Here is a 10,020-nt window from a genome sequence, read left to right on the forward strand (position 1 = left end):
AACTTTTGTTCATTTTTAAAATTAAAAAAAAAAAATCTATAGCAATAGTTATTATTTTGTCGATGTTCCTGTGGTTACGATGGCTTGATCTTGTTTGGCGAGTTGATGTAGTAGACAGATACGTAAGACATTGTATGGTCCTGTGTGTTTTTTGCGTTGAAAACGAGTAAATCCATGTTCCTATGCTCATCATGGTTTGGCTTGTCTTGGCGAAAGCGCATTTTCCTGCAATTTCGGCAACACGAAAATGTGACCCCTACTTCGATGTTCCATTATTAATGTACGTACCACTGTGTTCACTACACTGGAAACAGCGAAACACTCCTTTTGTTTAACCACACTGGGAGAAGAAGAAAATTGCCAAAGGCTAACTTCTAACACCTATATTTCATTCTTTTGGACCATATGCATATATGCTTATTAATCAATTAAAATTTATACTATACTCTCGTGCAAAAACATGTGTAAGGCAGAGAGACCAACGAAATGCTGATAGGGCACATGCACAGCCACCATTTTCTTTTTACTGTAAAACCCTGCTCCTGCATGTCTGTATTCCTAAAAACGATTCAGAAATAGATTCTTAGAATTTTCATTCAAAGTTAAATGAAAAAACTTAAAAGGGAATTGGTTCTATGCTTTTCTTTTTAAAAACATCTTTTAAAATCGTCGAGCTTAAATGGAATCTGAATGTTATATCTATATCCGCAAAACAAATAACTATGCATGGAGGTTAATAATATATCTCCGAACATATATATATATATATAGCATAACTTGTAAAGTTTGAATAGAAATTTCTCTTACACTCCAACTATTTTTGCCTTCAGAGATGGTTCGGTAGTACGCGCGTTAGGAATTGAATGGAGGAAATATTATCTGGTAGAAGAAACTAGGATGGTCCTATACCTTTATTTAGGCTTCACAGCAAGCACGTGGTGGGGGACATGAGTAGTTTATGGTTCATATATAGACAGAATATTTTTGCTTCATTTTTCTGCCAATATACATCTAATACCATTTATTTGTACTTTGTAGCATGCAGTTAAAACTTCCTTTTTGAGGGGTAATTAAACATCGGAAAAAGTTCATGTATGAGTAGTATTTAACGTACAACAAATTTTTACACACACTTTAATTCACTATTTTATCTTTCAATCTCTCTCGTCTTTTATAAAAGCAATGTGGGCTTTAGGGAGATGAATCACACATCTCACCCACTTGTTGCAATCCTGAAACCATTCCTCAAAAGAGATAAAGTTTAGGCACTAGTTTTTAAATCTTTGTCTACTTACTAACCCAGTTTAACCCAAGCATTAGGGAAGTATTTTTTTTCTTCCTTCAGGGTTGGTTTGTTTTCATCAACATATTAGCACCACAATTTGGTTGTAATACTAGTGTTTTTGGATCTTTGGTGTCACTCTCTTGAAGACTTTAAAGCATGTACGTAAATGTCGTATGTTTATAATTTTTGGAAGCTTACCATTGTTATGCTACAAATGTTTTCCTATAGGCTATATCTATGACAAATTGTCTTTTCTAATTGTTTTGAAGATAAGATTTGTGTTGTAGAGTTTATGATAAAATGTATATTATGAGCTTTTTTGGAACTAACAAAAATGTGTTTAAAAAATTATGATGAAGAACATGAAAAATAAATTGATTGATTACACTGTGAGGATGATCTATTATTTTGAGCATTTTAAGACATATTTATGTCATGAAAACACAAATAATTAATTACTATGAAGGAAAACCAATTATCTCGGACACACTTTGTACATAGATATATATTTTACCTATATTTGAAAAAATAATTGATTAAATGTAATTATAAGTCTTAAAGTTATTTTTTGGTTAAAACAATCAATTAGAGGCAATAGAATATGTACGATAGCTTATGTGTAATAGAGTATGTTCATTAAATCACCGTACATAATTTAATTCCTAATGCTGGAGAAATTAAGTGCGAATAATATCTAATTAATGTGTGAAACATTTAATTCCTCATGCGCTATTTTTTTGACCTGGGGATGGATTTGGATTTCTAAATCCTTTGGGGCAATAATGAATAGATATATTGCTCAAGTGCATTTGGAATAACTACTTCCAAACATCTTAAACTTAGAGAGTATATGTTTTAAAAATGCAACTTAGTACATTGTGCAAGAATATTGAGAAGAAGCTATTTCAAAAGGTTTAATAAAAATATATGATGACATGATTATGGATATGTCGCAGATTAATGACTGAATAAATTATTGGTGGACTTTATTTATTTAACAATTGAAATAGCAAAAAAAATGTTTATATTTTTTTTATGATTGAAAAATATTTATACTATACGTGCATGTTATTTAATATATATATATATATATATATATATATATATATATAATTTCTATTATCTTTCTTATATAGCCAAAATCATTAGCAAATTAGAGTAGTTAGAGAGTCGCAACTTGTGATTAAACTAACTCAAAATGGGTTAATTTGGGTGAACAAATTTAAGTAATAGGTATGGGGTAACTTTTTGTCTTTTTATTATGAGGTTTAATTTGTCTCCTTAATCTCTTTTTTTCCCCTAATTTTGTCTTTTATTGTGCAATATGTTTTCTAAAGGATCACATACGAGTGGATAATAGACCAAAAATAAATATGATTCATCCATGACATTTTTATTATGTGAAGACTTTAGCACAATAGAAACAACAAGCAACCCCGAGAGCTTATGAAAATAAAATTGCATTTGTTTTAGACAAATATTCAAACATTATAATTATATCCTAATTAATATGCCAGGACTCAAAGAAGATTTGATGACTAGAATCAAACTTTCTTAATCCCATTCCCCACAAAAAATAGTTTCCATAAATAATAATAATTTGACATAGTTTCATCTTTGCTAATAACAATGTAACTCTCTTGACAATGCATATTTCGGACCACGAAAGGTGTTCAATTTTTTTCCTCCATCCGATCACAGAAATATCGACATCAGGAATTTTGATCCTGAATCGGGTGGGTAGTTTTTCCGAAATAATATTTCCGGAATTGATGAACGATTTTGGGAAAACTATTTCTGAAATTGGTCTAGTATATTCTGAAAAGTAAACTTTAGAAATTTACATATTAATGGGGTGTAGAAAGAAATTCTAAATTTGATTGGGTGAGGAAGCAGCAGTATTGGAATAAATTTGGTCCATTATCTTAACCTAGAAGGTCCATTGCTTTCTATACCCGGTGAATTCATTTTGCACCCCCCTTGGGTAGCGAAATACCCTTTTACCCTTATCGAAATATATATTTTAAATATAAATTCTCCTGTCTACTCCATTTTATATTCTTCTTCTTCTTACAGCGGTCGTGTACTATTATTGGACCCTTTTCTGTTGCTAAAAGTCGACACTCATTATCCCGTTGAGAGTTTTGACAACTAATTTTTGTTCATGTTTTGTATATGTTTACTCCAGATGGGTTATTCTAAGAAATGTTTAGATTACATGCAATTTAAAATTTGTATATATTTAAATTACGCAATTTAAAACATATTTTTGGACTTAATATTACGTTTTAGATTACATAATCTTTTTAATAAAATAATTTATTATTATATTTTAGATTGTGTTTTTAAAATTAAAATAAAAAATTATTAATATTGTTGATTGTATAATTTAGAAAGTCTTCGAATTGCACAATTCAAAATTAAAACTGAAAATCCTAACTTGACCCTCATCAAAATCTCCCATGCATCGAGGACCACCTCCAAGAACACTACATCCTTCATAAATGTGTACTATCACTATAACACCAACACGATCACAATATCACCGTAAAGGATTTAATTACACGAGGACAAATTTAAACTATTAAAATTTATGAGAGTGCAAATTGAAATTATGAGGTGCAAGAAGAAATGCCCACTTGGAAGTTGTTGCCTTGATTGTTATCATTAAATTGGCACATTACTTCATCACTCTGTAGATTATAGTGGTTTAAAATGTGACCTCCATAGTAACCTTATTCAAACACGCATATCCTTTTGCAAATAGTCAACAATCTATTTTCTTTTCTGAAAGAACTCGGAGTATTGATGAAATTCAATAACACTATGGATTGAATAAGATATACATCACATCTAAATAGAGAAAAGAAAATTATAATTATTATTAAATAACTAAACAATAATATACGCGCAACCAAAAAAAAAATAATTGTGAAAAAAAAAATCACTAGAAATACGATAGTATATTTTTTACTAGGAGTGTGACGTTTGATTTAATCAAATTTTCACTTTAACCTAATTAAATTTTAATAAACAGAGTTGAATTTGTTTTCATAGTTAACATGAGTTGTCGAGTTAAATAATCTAGAAAAGTATTATCATTTCATAGTTAACAGCTCCAACTCCATGATAGAGCATGTTCATCACTAGGTATAATCCTAGAATTTCTTCGGGACCAACAATTTCTTGTTAAAGTTGCAAAGTGTTCCTTTAGGGAAGAATCAATATCATACTTGAGCCACATTGTCCATCAAAGGAATGTCATGTCATCCTATTTAGAGAGGAATAATAATGTCCTATTTAAAAAAATTGGAATTCAATGGAATAAAAAAATATTCATATAATCTGAATTGAATACGAATATAGCATTGTTATTGGTAGATGAAAATAAAAGTGTCACATGACAAATCCCGAACTTTATAAATGGACAAAAAAATAAAAAAAATATTTTTTTAAGTTTAAAAATATACTAAAATTAAAAAAACTACAAATTAACATTTAACATGTCTTTAATGTCAGTGGTACAATATTAAGCAAAAATATCTAGTTAAATCAACTTTTAAAAAATTAAAACTTATTTAATACAAAAACAAAAATAAAGACCAACTTAAAATTTTCCAACTAAAATTAAATCCAGATAAATAATTAAATCTAAAATTAATATAAAAATGGTTTAAACCTCCTTTTTTTTTATCTTGAATGAAGTAACACAAAAAAGTTTGGGATAAATATTTCTAGAAAATTATAAATTTTTTCTTTCCTATCTTAACTCTCATCATTTTTTTCCTATTCACTAATTTACAATACTTTATATATTTTTTTATAGAGTTATGAATACATATATGATATATTAAATAAAGAAAAAGTCCTATACTTTCTTATCTTATCTATTTTTTTCAATAATATATATATATATATATATATATATATATATATATATATATATACTATTTTCATCTTTTTATTTTTTTTTCTTCTTTTTATTATTTTTTATTATATTATTATTATTTTACTTAGTCATAATACTTTTTCGATATTCAAATTTTATTTGAATAAAAATATAAATTTAGTCATGAAAATTAAAATGTTAAACATTTAATATTTAAAATAAAGTAAAATGAAAGAAATAATATAATTATTTAAAAGAATACTAAATTTTTTAATTTAAAATCATATGAATCTAGTAATTCATATTATTTTTATTTTGAAAGAAATGAAAATTTTCGCATAGAATATTAATAACACGAAAATTTAGTAATAAAAAATTTAATAGTTTTTTATTTTTTTTAATTTATTTAATATGATCTCTCAATTTTTATGTAGGTTTTTTTTTTTAAAATTAATTAATAATGTCCTTCTATTGGTGTTGATACCCACACTCTTGAAAGGATTACAAATTGATATTGTGGAAGACATGTAACATTGTAGTGTAAATGACAATCGAGGATCATCTTAAATATTTATAATGTCACCTGTCACATACATAATGATGTATTCATTCTCTATTATGTGTAAGCATTAATTTAACTGAATAGACAAAATTGGTTGTTTTTAATAAAAAAAAAAATGAAAATTACATTAAGATGATAGAGTCTACATTAAATAATTTCTAAAAAAAATTAACAACAAAAAACTATTAAACTTAATAGAAATATTCATAACTTATGAGAAGACAATTTTATCACAAAAGTCTTCTAGAATTTAATTAATTCTTGTAACTTACATGATCATTCATAGTATTAGTTTAGTTAAAACAGAAAAAAAAATTGAATATGAATTAATAGATATATAAAGAAAAACAACAAAAATATAATAAATGTAGAGATTCAATTGAAGGAGTGTCTTAATATAAATTAAAGAAACTTATAAAAATTATTAATGATGCTTAAAAAATACACATTGCAAAAATGAAAAACTTTCTTCTACACCGGCCATGAATGAATAACATTAAAAACATTTAGTTGATAATTAATTATATTTTTTTCAGAATTAAAACATTGGATAAAACATCCCTTAAATGAAAGAATAAATGTGAGTTTCCTACTGCGAAGAAAATGGCAACAATGGGGATGTCTAGAGGCTCTTATCCGAGTCTAAGTTTCTTACATGAACGTTACTGACCAAACCAAATCCACAGAAGGGCAAAATGGTAACAGAGCATTATCGGTCCGTTACTGAGTGAGAAAATGAAAAGTAATTGTGACATTTAAATACTGTGAAAAGCAGGCACGGTTACCCATCATCACTGTACAATATATACCACTCTCACACTCTTCCTCTTCCTCTCCCAGATCCCCTTCTAACTTCTTCACCTTCTTCATCTTTTCCTTTATAATCATTTTATTTTTATTTTTCTCAAACCACTGTCAGACCTTCCAACAAAACAACACCAACAACAATCTTTATCCTCCATTAATCGGTAATCTCCTTCAACTTGTTCGTGAACAAAAACATTTAATATTAATAACCAACTCTGCATGTTCCTTTATCTCTTCGGATGGATCCTCTTTAGCTTTTCGTTTTTCGTTTTATTTTTTTTATAATTTTCTATTTTCATTTTCATGGTCATGCGTTGACGATTTCTTCTCTCTTTTTTTGTCCGTTTATTTCCAGCTTTGCAGAATCTGAAAAACATTTTTCTTTCAATTGGTTTCTGGGAAGATCCCGCTGATCCGATCCGTTGCAACCGTGTGACGACATCGTTTTGGTTTTCGGACTCGCTATTTTCTGAAACCTCGTACTGGGTTGTATTGTGAGAGTGAGATCTAGTGTGGGAAACACACCAAAAAAAGAATACATCGTCGGAATCGTTGATGTTACAAATGGAGACACTTGTTGTTATGGCGCATCACAGGAACCAATGCTACCCCCGGTCGGAACCCCAAGGCCACGCTGAGTTTGGTTCCTCTTCACCTTCGAGAGACTTTAGGGGCATAAATTGCAGAACTTTCCAAACGGGGTGTGGTATTCTACCAACCCCACTCAATTCTCAGTCTTCACCGTTAACTAAACTCCCCAAAACGCCGATAACTCCTTCAAACACTAACAAAACCCGTTCAAGAATCACTCCCAATAGCGCCCCAGTTCCCATCGATCACAGAAAGGGGAAAAGTTTCGGCGAGCATGTCTCTGATGGGGGCATTTTGCTCTCTGAGCTTTGGGCTGGGCCTACATATTCGAATTCTCCACCACCCAGTTCCTTGCCTATTCCGAAATTTTCTGTAAGGCCGAAGAGGAGTGTGTCCCTCGATCTCCCTGGTTCTTGTCCTGAAATTGAATTGCAGTTACATGCTTGTTCTGCCCCTTCCTCCCCTCGTGGGGAACATTCTCCATGTGCCAGAGACCTCTTTGATTCGCCGACGAAGGTGTTGCGTCGCATCCTCAATCTTAGCTTGGATGATGAATGAGGCTGGAGGAGGAGCAGACTCCTGTACATATTAAGTGCTTTTGGTTAATGAAGTTGGGTTAGTGTAAGATTAGGTGTGTATAAAGTGACCAAATAAAAGATTGTAGTTTTAGTTTGTGTAGCTTTCAGTACAGTGGTGGTGTGCCTTTGACTGTGGTGAATGATGATGGCTGTGGTGGGTTCATGATTGGAAACGTTAGCAGGGTTTGTTTTGTGACATTGATGGGAGCTGCCAGAGAAATGATTGTGAGAAGCTGAATGACGTGGTAAAGGGTTGGAGTGGCATGGAATAGAAATGGGTGGTAATGAAGAAAGATATTAGTTTAATATATTCAAGAGGAATACAGAGTTCATGGTGTGGTGTAGTTCATAGTATAAACTCCTAACAGAAAGAGTAGTTTTTACCTTCGCATAATCTGATAAAGAATATAGGTCTCCTGTTTTAGTACATAATGTAGATTGTGGAATCCTTTCACTTGCAATAGCCTATAGAGCTTAACCCTCTTAGTCCTCTTCCCCCCTTTAAATTTTCTTCTATTATAATAGTCTTTCTATCCTTATATTCTGGTCTTGTAGGACGATCCACATTTTACTAGTTTGTAGTTACTACTTTACTTACTGGTCCTTCTCTCTTTAGCTCTCTCTTGTTTCTCTCTGTATGTAAAGTTTCCATTTCCTAGTGACCCTCTGAGAGGGCATAATTTGTCCCTTCATCTTTTCCGTTTTTTGCAAAGAAAAGTTGGAAGGGCTTCGGTTATATAATCTTAAGCTACTGTTTGCTATAGTCTTTTAGGGTTGGTCTGTGTCACTCAACCTGTTATCAAACCCCTAATGTTTTCCATCATAGTCTTTGGTTAATGCTTCTTTCCATAGTCTCACCAGGCATATCCTTGATGGAGAGTGTTGACCGTACTACGCCAGAATTTTAGGTAATGTATTGCTTGATGTTCATTCTTCTGTTTTCTTATTTTGGACCATAAATCCAGTTACTAAAAGTTGCTTCCATGTGAATCAGGCAGGCGAAACTGTGCCGAGGCTGTTTTGTTCAAAAGATGTGGTCATGATCTTCTAGGTCGCTAGTGTTAGTTTGCAAGATTTTTCTTAGAATCCCTTCGTGGTTCGTAACTTATGTGTCTTTCTGAGTTTGTGTAACTTGTGGAACAACATGTGATCTGCTGAAATAAATTAGTTTACTATTAGCTATGTTACATGTACTATGGTTTATCTGGAGTAGGTTTGAAGTTATATGTTTCTGTTCAGTAATTTATATACTGTTTTCTTAACGAGACATGGATTGGGTACGATGTGGTGTGATGGATACAAGGATGTGAGAAATTATTAAAATTCAAGATACATTACAATTTGGATATGTTAACAATGTTTAATAAAAAAAGAGCAGTCTAAGGTGAACCACCTCATTATATGCTGATACACTATCATTTGTGGCAATTCCCTTGTTAGGTTCCATGCTCTGCATGCTCTCCTTCTTCCCCAATATCTTTCTTATACAAAGATGGCTCACCGGAGGCCCTGTATAAGAAATACTTTACCAAAGGATGACAATAGCAATTTAAAAATTAAAACTGTTACTTCCGTTGCTATAAATAAAAAAATTAGAAACATGTAAAGAATTAGAAGTCTTGTTTTGCATTACCCTATGTTTGGCTTGAAAAAGAAAGGAAGAAAATGGGGTAAAGTGTTAAAATCAATTCTTGTGTTTGAGAAGAAGTGTAAGGAATTATATTTGTTGGTTTGGTCAGTAAAAATATCTTCCCGGAGTTCCCATGGGATTTATTTTTGTTTACTTTTTCAGAAGTTAAATGACTTTCAAATATAAACAATGTATCTCTTCCGTTATTGTCGTCTCTTCCGTTATTGTCTTGGCCGACGATGAACATTGGATCTTCATTGTGTTTGAGTTCATGCAGGACAAAAGAAAAGGAAGAATACTAAAGACATATATATTCAGGTTATCATGTTTAAATTCATGCACATATTAAAATTGGTGGTATTTTTCCTTTTTGTGTGTTCGTTTTAGGAAAAAAAGAAATAAAAAATTTAAACAGGGAAGAAATAATTTGAGAAAAGATAATGAATAGGAAGGAAAATTAAATATTTAATTCTTTGGAAGGATATAAATAGCGAGAGATAAAAAGATAATCTTAAAAGTTGTGTAATTTGATAAAAGATATGAAAAGATAAAAAATAGTAAAAATAGGTAAAAAAAAATAGTCATTATTATTTTTTTCAAAATCAAACATAATTTCAGATTTTCACCCCATCACATTTGATATTGAATTAAAATAATATTATTTTAATCAACAATGTC

General features: G+C 30.6%; 1 long non-coding RNA gene across 1 annotated transcript; it reads left to right on the forward strand.

The window, feature by feature from the left end:
- Positions 1-6,509: 6,509 nt before the first annotated feature.
- LOC114191523 lies at positions 6,510-8,993 on the forward strand. Its single transcript, XR_003605957.1, has 3 exons — positions 6,510-6,704; positions 6,899-8,620; positions 8,707-8,993. It is a non-coding gene; the product is annotated as an uncharacterized LOC114191523 (long non-coding RNA).
- The last annotated feature ends 1,027 nt before the right edge of the window (positions 8,994-10,020 follow it).

Source organism: Vigna unguiculata, chromosome 1 (assembly GCF_004118075.2).
Source record: "Vigna unguiculata cultivar IT97K-499-35 chromosome 1, ASM411807v1, whole genome shotgun sequence".
NCBI lineage: Eukaryota > Viridiplantae > Streptophyta > Magnoliopsida > Fabales > Fabaceae > Vigna > Vigna unguiculata.